This window comes from Rhinopithecus roxellana, chromosome 15 (genome assembly GCF_007565055.1).
Source record: "Rhinopithecus roxellana isolate Shanxi Qingling chromosome 15, ASM756505v1, whole genome shotgun sequence".
Classification (NCBI taxonomy): Eukaryota; Metazoa; Chordata; class Mammalia; order Primates; family Cercopithecidae; genus Rhinopithecus; species Rhinopithecus roxellana.
The window spans coordinates 122,868,084-122,891,205 of NC_044563.1; positions in this window are offsets into that span (position 1 = coordinate 122,868,084).

Sequence of the window (23,122 nt, forward strand, 5' to 3'; positions counted from 1 at the left end):
CTTAGAATTTAACTCCTCCCTCTTATAAGTTACCTCTTAAATTCTGACACTAAGTTTTCATCTCGATTGTGTATTTTATAAAACAAAGTTTACTTTATCTACTATTTCGTAGGCATGAGGAGAAAGAGGAGATTTTCCTTTTCAACTCAGGTCATAGCAATGAAAGTCTCTGTGATAACCTCTGTCAATTTCCCACTGACATCTCTCATTCCTTAGATAAAATTACCTACATTTGTACTCAACTGTTTATTGAATAAAGCCACCATTGCCTGGTGTTACTTAGTCAATGAAAGCTGAAAAAACTGAGAGGAGTATATTCATGGCATACTTGATATTTTTTGGTAAGGCAATTTGTTTAGATAGGAGGACATAACCTTGATTATGGCCAGATATATAAGATGGTCAGCTGGCTGCTGGCAATACATTGATTTCCCAATAGTCAATTGATCGATTAACATTTGCAGCTACATTCACAGAAGTTAATATTTTTCATTAATTGTTAAGATAGTTTAATGCAACTGAAATTTTGATGGTGTCATTTTTCACCTCATGTTTTGTTTTAATAGAAGGTAAAGCACCATTTGGATGGGTTCTAGATAAATCACAAGTGACATAAAATGGACATAATCTATGAATAATAGGTTAAAAATAATGTTGATCATTATCATTAAGGTAAGGCTACTTCTAATTATTTTCTATGTGTTTTTAAATGATTTTTAACAAGTTCAGCATTTATTGATCCATTTTATGGAAACAATTTTTGTGGAAAAGCAAAATAGTTGCCATTACATATTTCATAGACCTTGTAAACAATAAATATCTGCACTCACAATGTTTTTCTTATAAGGTGCCAAAGTACTTCACGATCAAATATACCACTATTAACCTTGTTTTGCATGGGGAAGTTAAACTTTAGAAGACTAAATGTAATATTCAAGTGTACATAGCAGATCAGTACCCAAGAGAGAAAATGAGCCCTTCTTGGGCTTCATCCTGTGCTCTGGCCTGAACACAGCATATTATCAGCATAAATCTATTCAGAACATCCAGGGCATTCATTAACTAGGTCATGTGGATGTGCCTGGAATGTACAGTGATGTTACTGAGCACTGCGGAATCACAAACAGCAACACTGAGTTAAATAGACCACGAAATTTCAAATCTCCGAACTGATAAATACATGTGGCAAAGGGAAAAGGAGATAAAGTTGAGAAGGGCATCTCCTCATTCTGCTAAATTTCAAACTATATAAAACCTTTATTTGATTATTTATAATCTCTGCTTAATCATAATGAAGGAAGCAAACATATTGAAATCATCACATAGAGGTATTGACAAGCAGATATTTTTACTATGTTCAAACAATGAAGGAAAGGTTTTGATAAAGTGATGCCTTGGTTTGCAAATAGGCATGGCCATCCTGATCCCCAATTGTTATCAACTGTTCTTTAGGTAAGCTACCAGTCAATCGAAGAGAATAAAGTTGGTATTTGAAAGCTCATTTTAATTTTTTGCCATGCTTCTAACCAGCTTTACATGCTTTGAGCAAGCCGTTGGACTAGCAATATTATACATCTTCATTTGGTCAGATGTATTCTTCTGTAAAAAGAAATGCCAAATATTAAGATTTTAACACATTTGTATATATATTGTACTTTAATAAAAACCTTGGTTTATTTTTAAGTGACAGCACTTTCTTTTGTGAAATTTATATAGTATGATTCAATTTTATTAAAAAAATAAAAAAGGTATATTCACATCTATGATAGATTATTGTGCATGAATGGAGTAAGCTGTAGTAGAATAGATACCAACCTGAGGATTTATGACTTCTTTGGAGGAGTGGGATGAAGAAAATAATTGAGACATTTAAAGAAAATGATCTTTGAGTAATGTATGTGTATACACACACACAGATGTATTAACACAGATGTATAATTGCACACATATATGTACATACAAAATGTATGTATATATTTAAACAATGTATATACACTGCTTTTATTAATCGTAACACATATACCTGCAACCTGATTCTAGAGTAGAGGTATGTGTTTGAAATATTTTCATGTTAACACATAGAGATTTACCTCCTTTTTGGAATCTGGTACTTAGTTCCCATGTTATTAATTTTCTTAAAGGCACATGTAAATAGCAGATCTGAAATACAAAACTAAACAGTCTGGATTCAGCATTCCTGTTGTTCAAGCTGTAGTGAAGCTTTCCAGTTGCTGGTTTCTTGGTTGTTGTTCTTTATATTGATTTTCTTCATGCACTTTGTGCGACAGGAGTTTTTTTTTTGGACTTTTCTTTTCCTCATCATACCTTTTCTTTGCATTTTGTCTTTAAAATTTTTATTTGTTCCATGTACCGCAGAACTGAAAGTATAAAAAAAAATTATTCATACATAATAGAGGTACATATTTTTAAGGTACATGTGACAATTCAATAATTCATATAGTTTGTGAAATCAAATAAATGTAATTGGGATATCTATTAGCTTAAATATTTGTCTTTGCTTTATCCTGTATATATTCAAATTATTCTCTTCTAGCTATTTAAAAATATACAATAGATTATTGTAAACTATCATCACTTTACTTAACTATCAAATAAGAGGTCTTATTTCTTCTATAATATCAAATTGTGTATTTGTACCTATTAATCAACCTTTCTTCATCCCCCTCTATTTCTTCTTTTTCCTTATATTTTTCTCTTCTCTTTTCTTTTTTCGTCCTTTGTTTCTCTTAACTTCTTTTCATATCTGTTATTTTGATGTTTTGCCTTCACCGAGATACTGTTCATAGTTGAAAATCAGATATTACATTGGTATTTGGGGGTATTCTTCTTTTCCAGCATCACAAAACCATGTTCTTGCTCAGCAGTAGCCTGATGCAAGTCCTGGCTGACCAGCTATCTCTGCTCCCTTCTAGTAACTCAGACAGAAGTTTGATGGAGGTCACAGGCCCAGTAAAAATTTTTAGCCTCCAAACTAGGGCAGAATCATGTCCGTGTGAGCCTGGCTTTGTTTATGAGCTATTTGTAGGGTTCTTTGGGTCCTAGTTCTCTGCCTCTGCAGGAGTTGAATTATTGACCACGTCTGCTTTGCCTCTCTGGTTGAGAAGTTGTGCATATCTTCAATTTCAGCACCTTTTACCACTCTCTCCTTTCCAAAGCAGTTATCATATTTATTTTGGCAGATGTAGACCAGTAATGGTCTCAAAATGAGTAGGCAACTTTATTGAGGGCACCTTGTTAGTAACAGTCAGATCCAGGTATTTAATCCTTAGCAGAACAACTTGAGTCTGTGTCAGTCTACTCTATTACACATTCTTCCTTGACACAGATACTAAAGTGTGGATCCTGTGGGCCAGGTCTCTGCAATGCCACAAGTTAATCCATTCTTCAAATTCAAACGCATCTTATATAGTATCCGTGGAAAGATTCCTTACTTCATTGCTTTTCTTTGCTTCACTGCTCACAGGGAAGGCACTGGCAGCTCTTTCTAAGGAGAAAGATGGTAAGATGATGAGATTGAAAATCAGGGTGAAAAACTGAGTAGTGTCATATGCACATTGATTTAGCAAAGGCAATGTGAATTTATTAAGCTCTTGCCTCTAGGACAGGTTAGAAAAGATTGATTACATTAGTGGGATAATCTTAGCAGCAGTATGTGAAAAGACTACCCAGCTCAGCTAGTCTTCACAGCAGCCCAGAAGGGACATGTCAGAAAGGGAAATAACTCTATGGAGTTATTTCCATAGAAATAACTGTGTGACCAGGCATCTTCAAGAAATTTTGCAATTATTAATTTACTATTATTTAATTATTAATTTACTTAATTTTCTAAAGAACATTAGGAATTGGGTATTTTAGTGCTGAATTGCTATCATTGAAAAAAAAATGAGTCTCAGAGAGATTAAGTAATTTTCTCACTGTCACACAGCATAGTAATAGAAAGCCCAGGTTTCCCTGATAACATACTAGGACTTTCTCTTTTTTACTATCTAAATTCCTTTTATCTACCTTCTTACCAGTCAGCTGATAAAAGACCTCTACTTTATGAGCAATTAGCTTAGTTTAACAAATGCTTTCCTTATCTTAAAAAGGAGCTACATTCTCTATTAATATTGGTCTTAGTTGCTGAACTAGGTGCAAATAGAGGTTTCAGTGTAAAGAAACCTTTCTCATGTTGACCTTCTGCAGCAACAGATCCTGCAACTACCACCATAAAGATGGAACATGACCTAGGTTGGGCAAATTATAGTTCTTATCACCTGGACACAGTGATTGATTAAAGAGCTGGGTAGATCCATCACCCACATGGGGCCAATTTGAGCTCTTCCTTAGATATGACAGGATATATGATGTGATATGATATTACATGATATGATATGATAGAGAGAAGACCTATGTCTCCTGGAATCAGAGCAACTTAAGGTCATCCTATCAGGTCATGGACAAAATTCACGTGGACTTGAAGAGAACAAAGCCAGTAAACTGAGAGAGGCATAAGTGGATGATAGACAGTTTTCTAGTCCCTACGTCCAAGCATCGGTAAGAATAAACCTCCTCCTGCCTGTCCATGATTGGGTTATGCAAGACATTGAAGTTTGCTAATGCAATTTTGAGTTGAATTTACATTATCTGCAACCAAAAACAACTTTGACTGAGACAGCTTATTTCAGAAAAGAACAACAAATTACAAATGAGACATCATGGTTCTTTTGCCCATAGAATATTTTGTTTTTGTTCCCCTCCTCTGCCTCCCACTAAAAGAATAGCAGTGATAGAAGACATTTAATAGCGATGTCCCATGGCATCTGTAAATGGCATACCTTCTACAAATTACATCAGAAAGTGCAAACTCAGCACACCACTCAAGTTATACAAATAAAATGCTGTGGAATTTGTGTATGCTTTCTTTAAGACATAACTAAGGACTTGGCAGGAGTGAGAAAGAATAGATTTTCCCAGAGTTGTTCAGTGTCCTCTCCAATATTTCTGATTCAGGGAGTCAGCACAGTGGGCAAGAGAATCTTCGCTAACCATTAAACAACCCCACGCGTTAAGCTACCAGGGTCTGATAGTTGTTTTTTTCTGTTTCACTTTTAAAAATAAATGCCTTTGGTTTCCCTTGAAAGGAACCATGGGGGACAGTACTGAGGGTGGTACAATTCTGTCCCCTGCTGCCTCAGCAAACACTGAGTGCCTGTGGAAGGAAGTTGTCAGTGGTGACTCTGAAGATGGGACATTATCATGGATGCCAACCAAGGACTACTTTAACGTGGGCAGAGGGAGAAATTCAGAAATAAGAAGTTTCAGCAATTCCAGCAGTGACCTATGTCAATCAGGGGGCCTCATCTCTCAAATGGAAGTGGCTCTTTCCTTTATGAAACTCTCTTCTTCTTTGAAATATGCCTGCTTCCCATCTCATTCCTTTAAAGCCTTTCTCTGATATTAACAGATTTATTATTTTGTTACTCATTCAATTCTGAAATAATGCAAACATTTATTCTCAACTTCCAGTGGAGAAGTGAATAGCCAGTGAATAGTGGAGTCTTCCCTGGCTTGGCCCTCAGGGATGTTCACTCTTCAGTTCACTGTTTGCTGGACTTTACCCCCATAACACTATTAGAAGACTTCTACCATAGGGGCCAAAGAAGAGTTAATTATCTAATACAATAAACATTGCTTTTTATATTTGATTTGAAATCTTAGAGAAGATTCCCTCCTAGGAAATCTCCTTTGAAATCGGTAACTCTCCCATGGTGTTCTATTTCTGTGGTCAATCCTCAGATTAACTTACTAGACTCTTTGTTATCTTCTAAACATCAGGGTTTCCCTAACATCATTTTAGGACATTCTTTTCACTCTATTATCTCCCTGTGCTCTCCTATTTTTATGACTCCAAAGCTGTCATATGAACTCCAGGTCCTTATGTCCAAGTGCCTACTGAATATTTTTAATTTAAAATTTTCTAGCAGGATATCAAGCCCAGTTTGTTCAAAAACTCAAACTCATCATTTCTTGAACTACCTTGAAATTCTTTCTTGTCCAATATTTTCTATTTAAATGAATTATAATACAAAGTAATCCAAGATCTTTCATTTTCTATCATCTCAAACCAATTAAGGCCTTTCACTGTTACTTTTAAGTAATCCTAGAATTGGTCCTCTCTTTTAAACTCCTGCTGCTATCTTAGATCACATCTTCAACATTTCTATTCTCAATTACTTTCATGACTTAACTGATTTCCAACCTTTAGTTTATCTTCTATACTGCTTCTAGTGTGAGTTTTCAAAAATAGAAATCTAATCAGGTTCCTCTTCTTCTGGAACATTTTTAATGGTTCTCACCATCTTTAGTATAAAATTCAGACCTGTAGTATAGTGTTCAAAGCTCCTCATTTGTTGGTCGCTGCCAGTCTGTCCAGTCTCATCTCTGACTTCTCTCACTACACTTTACACTCTGACAATTGAAGTCCCCTGACCACTTTAGGACTCTGTCCCATGGAGAAGGAACAGAGCACAGACTTTTGTTTCTCACTAGACAGTTTTATTTTCAGGTGAAGAACTTGTTCTATTTTTTGTGAGTGTTTTTCTGTATTTCAGAATAACTTCCAAAATGTAATGTGTTGATTCTCAGAAATTCTCTGTAAATATCCAAATAGCTCTGGAAAGATATTATTATAAATCAATAAATGCTATTCTAATTCTGTTGAAATATGTTAATAGGAAGGTTATATATATACACACATATATATACACATATATATAAAATAGCATTTTGAATACTTCAGTTGTATAAATTTGTAAAATTCATTCTTTGTGGTCAGCATCATCACCAATAAACAAAAAAGGAGGTGAAATGAAATAATTGGAGTAATAGGCCATGGCAAGGGACAAGTCTTAGTTAAATGTGCTGTGGAGGAACTTCCTGAAATGGGGAGGAGGATCATCTGAAAATGAGATAGAGATCCACGTCTGATTTGTAATTTTGAACCTAATAGTTTATTATTTATATTTGAGAGTATCCTAAATCTGCTATTAACAGCCAAAAATGAATACAAGAAAGTACAATCGGCCGGGCGCGGTGGCTCAAGCCTGTAATCCCAGCACTTTGGGAGGCCGAGACGGGCGGATCACGAGGTCAGGAGATCAAGACCATCCTGGCTAACATGGTGAAACCCCGTCTCTACTAAAAATACAAAAAACTAGCCGGGCGACCTGGCGGGCGCCTGTAGTCCCAGCTACTCGGGAGGCTGAGGCAGGAGAATGGCGTAAACCCGGGAGGCGGAGCTTGCAGTGAGCTGAGATCCGGCCACTGCACTCCAGCCTGGGCGACAGAGCGAGACTCCGTCTCAAAAAAAAAAAAAAAAAAAAAAAAAAGAAAGTACAATCATTATTTCAAAGAAGCAAGTTATAGTTGATAAAGATTAAAATGTTAAAAATTGTTTGAATTTTAGGCAACTGAGAATAACAGAACAACTTATTAATAACAATAATAAAGTTAAAAATTATAGAGTATTTGCTATAACCTAAGTATATTCATTTAAACTTCACAACTTTCATAGATTAGGAAGCAGACCTTCAGATAAGTAAAATTGTATTAGAAAGGTCCTCATAATTCACAGTGCCAAATCTAGATTTTCCCTACTTCCCCAAACGCCACTTATAAGATAATTTGGTTATTATTCATCCCCTGATGAATGCAGGAAAACCTCTGTGGATAAGTAGAGATAAATGTGAGAAGCAGAAGCAAAGAAAAGAGCTAGCAGTAGTGAATGTTGAACTTTATGTGCTAAATAGGTGTGTGTCCATTTCTGATACAGCCACTCTGAGACAAGGGCTATATCATCCATGAATTGGATCTTATGTCCATTGCTGTATTTTTACTTCTCTAGTTTTTAAGAAATTTAGGCTGTGGTTCACATTGTGTATTCGAAAGATAGAACACCTTGCTAACTAGACAAACAAAAGCTTTGTTCTAAAAATATACTTTCCTTACAGCAGAAGTAACCTGCAGAGAAGCAGGATGCCTGAAGAGAGATGGATCTCTGCTTACTGTGTCTTTAGAACAGAAATAGTGGTTTTCAACTTCACAACTCTGAATTGAGCCCTCCTTTCACATCTTCCCTGTACCAGTGCAGAATTGATCTGAATAATTCTCTTTTTATCTTTGACATTTTTTGTGTGGCTTGAAAAAATAAATTTGCAATAGAGGTGAAATGGAAAAATTATCCTCCACTTCCTACTCCAAACCGAGGATAAACAATTATTCTTGGAAATTCCACCATAGAATTGAATTCTTTGTACTGTGTGATTTGCACCTTTTAAGCTTTTAAATGATGTGGCATTTTTATTTAGCAGCAATCCAAAAGGGACCACGAAATAAATGAGCTCCCTGGTTTTGCAGCATTTTATAATTCCAATATGAAAGTTTTAGCATTATTACTAACTGAAGAATCAGAAAGAAAATTCACAGGATGTCACCTCTGGGTTTTCAAGTATTTTTAATCCATGCAACTCTTCCTTCCAAACTTTTTCTTCAACTTCTCATGAGAAAGTTAGCATAAAAAGTTCTTAAAAGCTGTGCTCCCCTTACTGAAATGGAGATGAGACCCATGGTGGGAGAATGCATCTTTCCCCCTCTAGAGTGTTTTGCACTTGTAGTGGTCTCTGGAGGAACTCAGCAGAACTCCCAAGTGTCAAGGAGCACATATTACAAAACAATGGACCTCAGAAATTAAGATAGAAGAAAACTACAGATCATTCTACGTACTTTGTTCCCAGACTTATAATATTCCCAAAAGCTTTTCTAATATATGGTCAAGTGGCTGTCTGCTGGAATATTTTCAGAGCTATAATGTTTATACCTAACCTCTTATATTTATGTCCAAATCTACTAGTAGATTTTGGCTTATTCTGAGCAGTAGCTGCTAGATCTATCTTATGGTACACACTAAATCTATTCCTTCTTCCATAGTTCTTCTTGACATTATGCTACTTGAAAAGTCATCCCTTATCAAAATCAAATTTCATTAATTATTTTAGTCGTATTACATCCAATATTTAATTGTGTAAACCCCTCTTTATTCTAGCTATTCTTCCCCAGAATTGCTTCTGTTATAAATGCTCTTTTTGAATAGATTTCCTAGAGTAGAAGAGAAAGCTCCAGATATGATCTGATGGGGGTAAAATATACTTGGATATTGCTTTCTTTAATATGGATACTATATCTCTATAGATGACATGCAAGGTTGGATTATTTCTTTAAAAATATGATTTAGGGACAAGAAATAACAGAGGAATTGTTAAAGATCACAGTTCAAATTAAAATCCCCAGTCCATGGTTGCTTATTAAAATACTTTTAAGCCTTAATTTTTATTATAATTTTCTTTTACTCACTATGGTTCATTTTGGTTTTTTAATATTGATTCTGCTATTAGTTTGCCACCTGCACCAGTGATAATATGCCTTCTGTGTCACTGTGTAGCTTATTTAATTAAAATAATGAAGACTTCTGCTTCTCAACTCATAATAAAAAGGAAACAGATTTAACTCCCAGCATAAAACTACTAAAAAAAAAACTGGCCAAAATGTATGAAACAATGGCACTCAAGACACTGGGCATAAGGCAGCACAGCATAATGAACCCTGAGGGAAGAAAACAGAAGAGCTGACTCCTATAATTACTTCCTGGTGAAAGTTTCCAGGTCATACAACAGAGAGGGGTGCAGGGACAAAGTTTCCATGGTTTAAGGATCTGTGTGCCTAGTAAAGTCCAAGCAGCTAGAATTCATAGGGCAAAGTGCCAAAAAGGAGAGAGCTGCAGAAAAAGAGAATTATGAACGTTTTCAGAGAGTCCCACTTGATTATTCAGTTGAATAATGTTCAGTGCCTACATGAGAAAATCACTCAAGGTAGAAAAGAAACCACTTGAAGAGGATCACAAGGAATGGTACTCAGTGCTCACACAGGGCCAGGAATATGCATATTCTGAAAGGCCAGAGTAGAATACCTCAAAATTCATAGTGTATTAGTTAAAAGTCAAGGAAGGATTTTTCCTTAGTATTTATGAGAAATTAGCCCTTGAGTAAGCACAGGTCTTATCCTATCTAACAAAAGTCAATAGCAAGACCTAAGAGGATCAAATGGTTTCCAACTAATTTACAATGTCCCAGGTAAAATCTCAAGAATATTTATAGAAATACAAATATATCTAGCAACCAATAAGACCAAATTCACCAAGCCTGGCATCCAATCAAAAAGTACAAAAAGCAAAAAGCAGGAAAATGCAATCTAAATGAGAAAAATCAATCAATTGAAATTGACTCAGAAGTGACTAATTTTTTTTTTTTTTTGAGACAGAGTCTACCTCTGTCACCAGGCTGAAGTTCAGTGGTGGAATCTCAGCTCACTGCAACCTCCACCTCCCAGGTTCAAGTGATTCTCCTGCCTCAACCTCCCAAGCAGCTGGGACTACAGGCACGTACCACTATACCCAACTAATTTTTGTATTTTTAGTAGAGATGGGGTTTTACCTTGTTGGCCAGGATGGTCTTAATCTCCTGACCTTGTGATCTGTGCACCTCAGCCTCCAAAAGTGCTGGGATTACAGGAGTAATTACAGTAAGCCACCTTGCCTGGCTTAAAAATTTTTATGACTGTATTCCATGTGGTCCAGAAGCCAGATGAATGGTTGAACTTTAAGTAAAGGCATGGAAGATATAAACATGATCCAACTCAACTATCTAGAAATGGTAATTTAAATGTCTAAGATGAAAGAACATTTCATAGTATTAGCATGAGCTTAGACATTACAAGAGACTACTTAACAATAATAAATAGTAAAACTGAAACACAAAGAGATAAAAGATTTAAGGAAGAAGGGTCAGAATATTGATTTGAAAAAACTAATGCCTGACAGCACACTACTTGGCTTCAAAATATACAACAAAGCTATAGTTATCAAAACAGAATGTTTATGGTATATGAACAGACACATAGAACAATGGAACAGAATAGAGCACCCCTCAAAAAAATTCAACATATTTACATCATTTGACAAAATTGCAATTAACACACAATGGGGGAAAGGAGAGTCTCTTCAATAAATGGTGTTGGGAAAGCTAGATATCCACATGCAGAAGAATAAAATGCTACCCTTATCTTATATATAAATCAACTCAAAATAAAGTCTTAAACACTGGACCTGAAACTAGAAAACTACTAGAAGAAAACATAGGAGGAATGTTCCATCAAATTGGTCTATGTGATGGCTTTTTGAATATCACCCCAAAAGCAAAGGCAACAAAAGTAAGAATAAACAAATGGGATTACATCAAACTAAAAAGCTTCCTCACAGCCAAGGAAATAGTCAGCAGAAAAAAGAGACAATCTACAGAATGGGAGATAATATTTTCAAACTGTACATATGATAAGGGGTTAGTATCAAAAAAAATAAGAAACTCAACCCAATAGCAAGAAAACAAATAACCCAATTCAAAAAATGGGCAAAGGACCCAAATAGGCATTTCTCAATAAGGCATACAAATAACCAACTGGTATAAGAAAGGATGCTTGACATCATCAGTCATCAGGGGTATGGAAATTAAAACCAAAATGAGCTATCATCTGACACCTGTTATTAACAGAATTGTTATTATCAAACAGACGAAAAATAAAGAATGTGGAGAAAAGGGAACCCTTGTACACTGTTGGTGGGAATGTAAATCAGTACAGGCACTATGAAAAACATTATGAAGATTCTTTAAAGATTCAAAATTAGAATTCCCACGTGGTTCCACAATCCCACTGCTATGTATATATTCAAAGGAAATAAAATCATTATCCTGAGAGGAGATACCTGCACTTTCATGTTCATTGGTGCATTATTCACAATAGCCAATGGATGGAATCAACCTAAGTGTCTATCAACAGATGAATGGATAAAGAAAATGTGATATATATGTACAATGGAATACTATTCAGCCTTTAAATAGGAGACCTTGTCATTTGCTACACCATAGATAAACCTGGAGAATATTGTTAAGTGAGATAAGTCAGACAAAGAAAGATATCTACCATATGATCCCATTTATTTGTAGAATCTTAAAAAGTTGAACTCATATAAGTAGAGTACAATGTTAGTTACTAGGAACTGGAAGGAAGTTGTGGATGGGGAGATTTTGATCAAACAATACAAAATTTCAGTTAGATAGGAGGAATAATTTCAAGATATCTATTGTACAACATGGTGACTACAGAAATATAAATAGATCTGAAAAATTAACAAATATTTAGAAAGTAAATACCACACTTGGAAATAACACTGTCAAATAGCAATCAAAGGGAAAATTTTAAAGCATTTTGAACTGAATGAAAATAAAACTATAACATATCAATATTTGTGAAATCTTGCTAAAGCAGAAGTCAAAAGGAAATTTATAATTAAATGCCTATAATATTTTAGAAAAAAATGGTGTTAATAATCTCAGATTCTGACCAAAGAAGCTGAAAAAAGAAGTGAAGAGAAAACTGAAGAAATGAACAATAAAGATCAGAGTAGAAATCAATTAAATAGAAAATTAAAACAATAAAGAAAATTAATAAAACTAAACTAGTATTTGAAACAATTATTAAAGGTCTAACCTCCCTGATCAGGAAAAAAAAAAAATGTAAAATTTCACTATAATGAAAGATAGTCCATTATTACATATTCTACAGATTAAAAAAAATTAATTAGAACATGTTATTAACAACTTTTGTCAATAAATTTAAAAATTTGGAAGAAATAGGTACATTCCTTGAAAGACACAAACTATCAAAGTTCGATCTAGAAGAATTAAACTGAACAGCCCTGCCTCTGTTAATAAAATTGCATTTATAATTAAATACATTCCCACAAAGAAAATCTCAGGCCTGGATGATTTCACGAGTAAATTCTACCAAAATATTTTTTCTAAATTTTCACTCTTATTTTTATTGTATTATTACAATATGATAATTTTATTCTTGGTGTTAACATGATTCAAGTTGGACTTCAATGTTCAATGATTATTTATTTAATATATTTGTATTTATTGAGCACTTAGCAAGTGACAAGTGCTGTCCTAGATAGTGAAGACACAGTAGTAACAAAACAGACATTGTTCAACCACCGTAGAGTTTACAATCTGGCAGGAAATATGGAAAGACTACAGGGTGGTACAGGTTGTTGACTGAGGAGGGTAAATACAGAGAAGATCAGGAAAGGTTTCTCTCAGAAACTCTTTCTTTAAACTAACACCCGAATATGAATAAATTTTACTAGCAAAGGTGGGAGAAGATCAAGTTACAAGGGAAGCATAGGAATGAGTGAAGCACATTTGAGGAACTGTAATAATTAAGACATGGCTTGAATGGAAATGGAGAGTCTATCAAATATTTAAGTAAGAAATAATAACAATTCTATACAATTTCCCAAAATTGCAGAGGTGTAAATTTTCCCCAGTTAATTAAATGGGGCAAGCATTATTGTGATTAAAAAATCAGACAAAAACGTTAAAAGAAAAAGATATGTAAGCCTATATTCATCATGAATATACATATAAAATTTTTAGTGCAACTTTAGCCCCATCAAATCTGAAAGCATAAAAAGAATAATATATCATAACCAAGTGTGATTTGCCCTCAAAGTTCAAGGTTGGTTTAATATTAATAAAAATATTCAAAATGCATTTAATTCATTGTATTAACAGACTAAAAAATAAAAAGACAAAAGAAAAATCTATGGCCAATATAATAGATTCAAATAAAGCATTTGACGATTTTTGATATTTACCATTTATGATAAAATATTTCAAAATCTTTCAAAAAACTTGAGAATGTTTGTGACAAACCTAAGCTAAAATTGTATTTAATGATGTAAGACTACATGCTTTCCCTGTATAATCACGAATGATGCCCATTTTACTAATTCTATTCAGTGCTGTACTGGAAGTTCTAACCAGTGCAGTAAGAAGAAAATAATAAAAATGTATCCGGATTGAAAAGGATGATATAAAATTATTTTTATTTATTGATGAGTTGATTGTCTACATAGAAAACCCCATGGAATCTACAGAAAGAGCTATTGTAACTAACTAGTGAGGTTAGCAACATTGCAAGATACAAAGTCAGTACATACAAACCAGTTGTATACCTAATAATAGCAACTTTAAAAATCTTATTTACAATAATATTAAAATATAAAATTTTTACACCTATAGCTGAGAAAAGACTTGCAAGACCTAAAAACAGGTTAAACAGTCCTTATTCAAGAATCTGAAATCCAAAATGTTCCAAAATCTGAAACTTTTGACACATAGAAGTGGAAAATTCCATACCTAATGCTTGCTTTCTGATGATTCACTGTACACAAACTTTGTTTCATACACACAAAATTATTTTACCTTTGGGCTACGTATATGCAGAGTATCTAAAACATAAATATATTAATATATTTTATGTTAATACTTGTGTCTCATTCTCAAGATTTCTAATTATGTAAATGCAAATATTCCAAAATAAAAGAAACAACTCAAAACACTTCTGCCTCCAAGCACTTCGGATAAGGGATACTCAACCTGTACTGAATAGATATTGTGTTTATGGATTGGAAAATTTAATATTATTGACATTTCCATTCTATCAAATTGATTTATAGAAACAATGCAATTTTAAGTAAAATTTCAGCAGAAATTTAATAGAAATTAAAAAGTTGATTCATATGGAAATATGAAACAACTTTGGAAAAGAACAAAATTGGAAGACTCACACTCCTAGTTTCTAGACTTCTTATAAAGCTACTATAATCAAGACAATATGGTGTTGGCATCAAAATAGACAACAGATCTATGAAAAAGAATAGAGACCAGAAATAGGTTAACACATATGTTACGGACAGAATGTTCCCCGCCACCCCGCCGACCCATATGTTTAAGCCCTAACCTCCAGTGTGGCTATATGAAAAGATATTCTATAAAGAGATAATTAAGGTTAAATTATTCATAAGTGTGGGGCCTTTGTCATATATAGGATTAATATCCTTGTAAGAGACACCAGAAAATGTGTTCTCTCGCTCTTCATGGCAAGAATCTATAAAAGACCATGGGAGGATATAGCGAGAAGGTGGCCATCTGCAAGTCTGGAAGAGAGCCCTCACTAAAAACCAAACCAACTGGAACCTTGATCATGGACTTCTAGCCTCCAGAATTATGAGAAATAAATGTTGTTTAAGCAACCAAGTCTAAGGTATTTTGTATTGCAGCCCTTGCTGACTAAAACAACTATGTTGTTAGTCAATTAGTCAATTACTTTTTGACTAAGATGTAAAGGAAATTTTGTGAAGAAAGGGTAATCTAATTAACAAATGGTGCAGAAGCAATCACATGTCCATATGCAAAAAAAAAAAAAAAAAAAAAAAAACCTCAATATATGCCTAACCCTATACCCAAAAATTACCTCAAAATGGATTATAGGCCCCAATGTGAAATCTAAAGCTTCTAGAAACTTCTAAAATAAAACATGAGAGAAAATATTTGTTACCCTGGATTGGGGAAATATTGTGTAAATACAACATAAGTGTATAATCCGTAAATTTAAAAATTGATAAATTGAACTTTAACAAAAGCTTCTTTTCTTCGAAAGGACATTGTCAAGAGAATGAAAATACAAGACTTAGACTGAGAAAAAATATTTGCAAATTATATATCTGATAAAGGACTTATAGCCAGAATATATACAGAATCCTCAAATTTCAGTAAGAAAAAAGTTAATACACAATGGGAAAAACACATGGATAGACAGAAGATGTATAGATGGCACATGAACAAATGAAAAGATGATCACTCAACATCTTTAGTCATTAGAAAATACAGTTTTTACTTGTAAAAACAAGTAAACAATGATATACCACTACATACTTACTAGAATGGCTAAAATTATTATTATTATTATTATTATTATTATTATTATTATTATTTTATTTTATTTATTATTTTGAGATGGAGTGTCTCTCTGTCGCCCAGGCTGGAGTGCAGTGGTGCAATCTCAGCTCACTGCAAGCTCTGCCTCCCAGGTTCATATCACTCTCCTGCCTCAGCCTCCAGAGTAGCTGGGACTACAGGTGCCCGCCACCGCGCCCGGCTAATTTTTCGTATTTTTAGTTGAGATGGGGTTTCACCGTGCTAGCCAGGATGGTCTGGATCTCCTGACCTCGTGATCCGCCTGCCTCGGCCTCCCAAAATGCTGGGATTACAGGCATGAGCCACCGTGCCCGGCCTAGAATGGCTAAAATTATTAATAAAAATCAGCAATACCAAGTGCTGGTGGGAAAATAAAATGGATACCACAACTTTGGAAAACTGTTCAGCAGTTTCTTAAAAATGTTAAACACGCAACTACTCTATGACCCAGTCATTCTACTCCTAGGTATTTACTCAAGAGAAATGAAAGCATGTAAGTCTGTACAAAGACATGTATTTACTATAAATTTTTATAGTAACTTTATTTGGATAGCCCCAAACCAATGACAATCCAAATATTCATCAACAGATGAACAAATTTAAAAACTGCACTGTACTTATACAATGGAATTCTACTCAGCAATAAAAAATGAATAAACTGCTAGCACAAAACTATAGGTATGACTCTCAAAATAGTTATACTGAGTGACAAATGCCAGACAAAAAAATTGAACATACTGTGTGATCCCATATACAATAAACAAATATAAACATATACTACAATAAATATATAACATAAAATTCTATATACATGGAATATATAATTACATAAAATGTAAATTAATCTCTACTATTAGAAAGTATATTCATGTTGCCTAGTAATAAGAGACTTGGATAGAGTGGGAAGGATTGTAAAGTAGTGTTAGGAAACTTTTAGGGATAATGGATATGTCTATTATCATGATTGTGATGATGGTTTCATGGGGTCTTGTACTGGTCAAAATTGCCAAATTGTATACTTAGATATTTTCAGTTTGTTGGATTTAGATTATAATGCAATAAAGCTATTTCTAAAAACCATAATGATAATAGGTTGTTATTTCATACCACTAGGAACATCTCTTTAGTGGTGAGTAAGTGAACACTTTTCCTTAATACATTCCCTAAATAATATTATGTTGCCTCTGAGTTCCTATTACTGCAACAATGCTGTGCACCTATGTGAGAATTTCTGTGACGTGTATTTCCAGACGGTCGAGCATTGGTCAAAGTTGTTTCTCAGTACACAAACAAGAAAAGAGATTAGGATGATTCCAGTTTTATTTACAAAGACACTGATTGCTGGGGTATGGTTGGGATGTAAAGAAACCAGAAGAGTTGTCCAAGATCCCTGGGAAAAATAAACAGCAAGAAAACTGTTACACCCCTCAACCTAAGAAAAAGGTTTTTAGGACATTTAGGGAAAGTGGAACATTCAGACTTCTCTTGGGAGATGTGACGTTTGGTAGCTATGATACATCTGATACATCACCACCGTGTGACCATCCTGCAGGGTGGGAAACGAAATATTTGATTTTTCTTCTTTCTCCAGTCTCCTGCCTGGACTCTCAATGGCTCAGCCCAGCTGGAAACCAGAATGCATAAGAACTCTGTTGATATAATTCATAAAGGTCAAGCTCCCAGGGAGCAGAGGGTAAGTTGAAGAAACGTGAGGCTCACAGTGAATCTAGAGGGGCATGTGGAGGACATGTGGCATAGGGTGAAAGTAATATTTCTAGAATGCTTGTAGAAATTGGTTCTCCTAACAGTGGTACGTGAGAGTTTCCCTTCCTCTTTATCTTCTTGAGAAACTTGATGGAACATGTTGCTCAATTTTAGTTATTCTTTTTCTTGATAAGCTCTCAGTTTACCACAAGAACAGTTGGAAGAAATAAAAAAAAAAAAGGAAGGTTAGTTTGAATGAATTACATTTAGTGAATTCATCCTGGATCCTATTACCTCGGGTCACTACTTTTAGAGCTGATTAGACAAGGATCAATATCAAATTCACTAATAAAAAATTTGACCCATCTCTACTCCTGGAGTTCTATGTCATTTTTTGTGATATTTCAAAGATTATTAAAATGGTTATATAATCACAGCTGCAGATGTTTTCAGTGCTCTGGCAAAGGGTGACAGGAAGAAATTAGGAGAATCTAAGGGTCAAGATTAGCAAGTTTCTTCATCATACATGGCACTGGTTTCCTAATTTGTAGGGTTTGGGACTGGATAATCTCTAGATTCCTTTCTAAATTTCGATCCTATATTTTGGTTAAAAAGAGTGCTCATCTATTCTGGTGATAACAATGATTTCAGATGCCACTATTTGCACGTTGAAAGCCCTTGAAAACAAAAAGGTCATGTGGGTACACCGGGTGAAATCAGCCACAGGGATGTGTTTCTTATGACTAGTCACTTTTGCTGGGCTCCCTTTGTTGACCCAGTGATTACCCATCAACTATCAGCTTGCTGACATTTTCAGTCTGTTTACTGAAACTGAGAATTGATCTTAATTCTCAGTCTTGAGATTGAGCTACCCATCTCTCTCTTATTTGTTAAATCTCCCTTGTCTGATAATAGCTTTGGTACAATAAACATTTTATTCCATTTATGTTGCTAGCATCAGTGTAAAAGTAATTCTTTTCAGTACATCCTCATGCATGTCCATTAACTCAGATAGTATTTATTTGTGTGCAAAGCACATGTTCAAATGCAAATGTATAAGCACATCTGTTATAACTGTCCCCTTTTTGATGGCCCTGTGCATAAAATCCAGCCTCCTCTATCCCTTATCACAAGCTCCTTATGGTCAGAGAAGTCTGGAAATCCAGTTGTTCTTAATAGACTACCTTGAATACAATGTTCACTCAAAGAGCATTTGCTGTTCCTCAGTTGATAATGAAACAGGAAAATAGAGGCTAGGCTCAATCCACCCCTTAACCACTGCTTTGAATTTGCCAACACATGCAGCCCCTGCAAGAGCAGTTAGTAAGTGATGGGATTGAATTAGGTATCCTTCCTTGATGGAAATTTTAATGAGGTTGGTAATGAACCAAAGGTAGAAAGAATCAGGCAAAAGAAGAAACTAGAGGTGCATGAATAGTTTGGAAAATATATAACCCACCAGAATGATAATGCCTGGACTAAATCAATGAGCTCTTAGGATATTTCTAAGCAATGAATATTTTTAATGGAGTCCTGGTTGGTCTTTTCAAAAGAATAAACCAAGAGAAAAAGGCAAGGAGTTTAGAAAAGTCTTTATTTAGTTTTTCTTCCCTCTCAATAACTATTTTTTCTTGAATATTTGAATGTGATATTTTCTAAATGTTAGAACTTCAGAGCCTACTAGAGAAAGCTGGAACTAAACATTTTCAAGAGTATCCTTTTTCCTACATTTTAGTCCACCTGCCATTCATCTTGACTGTTAACACAAATAGCAACTGTGTCAAATTGGCGAATATACCCCCGAGGTTGTGTAGCAATAATTAAATTGTGAGGGTGACTAAAAGAAGGAAGAAATACAGGGTCAGCCTATTTCTGGGATTTTTTTTTTTTCCACCAGCAGCCTTTATTTGCCTGCTGCTCTTTTCAAACTGTTATTTTATGTATTTCAGCTGGAAGATTCCAATAATTTTTTTTCTAGGAATCATGAAAATTGTATAGCATTTGTAAGCGTTTCTAAAGGCATTTGAAATTAAACAGTTGATCTTGGAGACTAAGGAGAAAATTCAAATGTAATTTCAACTTAATTTAGCATTTAGGCAATGTGGTATGATAGATCACGGGCTTTTCACTGGCTTTGATTTAAACCTACTTCTGCTACTTATACATTATTCAACCTCGAGCAAGTAACTAACAACCCTCTAAGACTCAGTGTACTCATCTGTAAATAGTGTTTAATTTCTCTTAGTTTTAATATATATTTGAAAGATTAATTTCAAAGATAAAAATTTTCTAACAAACCTGGTATATCTTTTTGAAAACCCATAAATTAGGGAGTAGAAACAGTAGAAATAAAAAGGATTCAGAAAGGATATTTTAATGCCTAATTAGAGAGACAATATGGGTACTTCTTTTCTAATTAAAATAATTATAATTTTAAAAACACCTCACAGAAGGTAGATAAAACAGTAACGGAAGACATCAGTCAGCTACATATTTACTAGAGATACTCAGTCCAAAGTAGTTTCTATTATTTTTTGCCTTGCTTCATTGACAAGTTTTGCTTTCTGAAGTTTGTGAGAGAAATACAGAAACATGCTTTTCTGGTTTCCTTTCTGCTAAACAAGAAAGAACTGGTTAGTAAAGTGGAAATGAGGGTAATATTTGGGGGAAAGTATAGTCCTTAATAGCTAAGAAAATGAAAACTAGTTCAGATGTTTATTGTAAATGCTTATTGTAAGATAAGTTTTTCAGGAGAAATTTTTAAATGCAGATACCCTAATCCCACTGCCAGAGAATCAATGGGGACGGATAGTCCAATAGTCTGAATGAAAGGTTTCCCAGGTCAATCTTGTGTTAGCTAGAATTTGGAACAGAATTTGGAACAGATGTCCTAGAAAACAGAGTAACAAGTATCATAAGTTTCATAGAAAACCACAGACCTATTAGGGGAAGATAGATCTAGAGAAATTGGAGATTCTCAAATTGGATTCTGATGAGGAAGAAAAGTGGGAGATCTATGAGGAAACATCTGAGGTAGTCACGGTTTGTAAAGACTTGTAGATAAGGTGGAAGGACATAAATGTTAACCAAGGACATAGTGACACAATTTTGAGGATGTCAAAAGTCTACATGAACCAAAAGTCTAGTGCTTGGGACAAATAGAGTAATGTTAAAGATTACAGTGACTAAAGAGCATCCTCAGCTCCTTTTTTTTCACCCTTTCTGTTTCCTGTAACTGACAATGATCTTTTTAATTAGGATAAAGCAGGTTGTTAGTTAAATATTGCTGCGTAACAAACAACCTCAAAATCTCAGTGGCATACAGCAATAGGCACATATTTCTCTCTTATATGTTGGCAGTGGATCCTCCTCCTGGGACCAGCAACCAAGCCAGAACATGTTCTCAGGAGAATGGCAGATGCATAGGAAAGAATGCCCAGTCGTATAAACCAATGCCAATGCTCTGTTTGTACCATTTCTGCTTACATTCCATTGGCCAAAACAGCCACATGGCTGAGCCCAAAATCAAAAGACCCTTTTTAGGGGAGCAACATTTTTGTCATTGCAAAGTTGAAGGACAAAAAGAATAGATATAAGGAAGAGCAAATAATTAGGGTCAATAATTTAATCTACCACAAACATTGATGAAATAATAACATAATACCTATTTTTATTTTATTATATCATAAAATTGAGTACCAAAGTATTAAACAATTTATTTTCTAGCTGAGGAAGCTGATCAAAAATATGAAAACTGTGTTGTCTTCTCTCCAATGGAAATATACTGCCTCAAAATATCTGAGGCATAATTACATTGCTAAATAAATATATTCAAAATTTTTAAATCCTTCAAAATGTATTCATTTATTTATTCAATATTTACTGAGATTCTGCTATGTACAGGCACAGGGTTCAGTCTAAGGATTTACTAGCAAAAAATCTGGTTCTTGGTTTTATAAAGCATATAGACTAGTAGCATTGACTTAAAATGGAAAGTTACATAAAATTTTCCAAATAGCTTGTTAATTTTGTAAAAAAAAAAAACCACTTAAAAAAGGTCTAATACAGACACAGTAAATGGATACTTAAGAGGGTGAAGTTTTCTGAGTCAGTAGTAATGAGGGGTTGTATGGCATAATTCAGGGAGAACATTGGATTAAAATCGGAGCATGTGCATTCTAAGGTCTAAATCTGCCTCTTAATAGCTGTGCTGACATTAAGAAAGTGATTTACCTCGTAACTCTCAGCTTCTCATTTCACATTAGTAAAATTGGGATAATAATATCTCTTCTTTCTACCTCCGGTAAATGTTACATATCAAACCCGTGAAAAATATAAAATGCTTTAAAATTGAAGCACTATTAAAACATTATTAAACAAGTATCAGAAAACAGATAAAATAATATTCAAACTTGCTGACACAAATCTAATCTGGCACTCTGCAACTTTATGTTACTTCCCAAAGCCGCAGAGAAAAAAGTTAAAAGAACTATTTTAAAGGACCTTCTAAATGCTATGACTCTACTTCTGTAGACAACTACCAAAAAAATAAAATAAAATAAAAAAGATTTTCTCTGGACCGCTAGAGCTTGAATTTGTTGCCATATTGCAAAAGGCTGAATGAATATCAAACACCGACATATGTTCGTCTTTCAGCATATGGAGAAAAACAGCTGACTTCACTGCTATTTTTGATAATCTGTTACTCTGGTGAAACTAGATAGTCTTCCTTCCTCTGAAGCTGACTGGAGTTACTTAGAAAGGGATCCATTATTACTTGTATTTGAGTTTTAATTAGGAATTAGCATTTCTTTCAGGGGCAAATCTCACCTTCCTAGAATCCTGTGTTCTGCCGTCAAAGAGCTTCTCTAAGATCATTCTGCAGTGAAACAAAGATGCCCAGTCTTGTTTTATTTCTGATACTATCTAGACAACTTCAATATCTATAAGAATGACTTTGTTATTACAGTCTCTTAGTTTTAGCCTCTTCCCCCCCCCCCCCCCCCCCCCCCGCTTTTCTGGTCCTCAGTAACCTCCACATCCATCAGACACCCTCCCTGGATTATATTATTGATACTGTCATCCTTAAATAATATACCACCTCTAAAATATTAACTTCTCTGAATACTACCACCACCTCCCATCCTTCTAGCTTACCTAGTGTGGCTATTCCATTCTAGCAATTATTCAACCTCTGCAGAGTTTTTTCTTTTCTGTATTTGTTTTTAATAAACTATTTAATTTTAGAATAGTTTAGATTTAAAGAAATATCAGAAGAGAGTATGGAGAGTTCTCAGATGTCCCACGTTTAGTTTCTCCTATTATTAACTGACTTCTTATGTTAGTTCAGGTACTTTGTCACAATTAGTGAACAATATTGATACCTTATTTTTAAGTGAAGTCTCTATTCCATTTTCTTTAGTTTT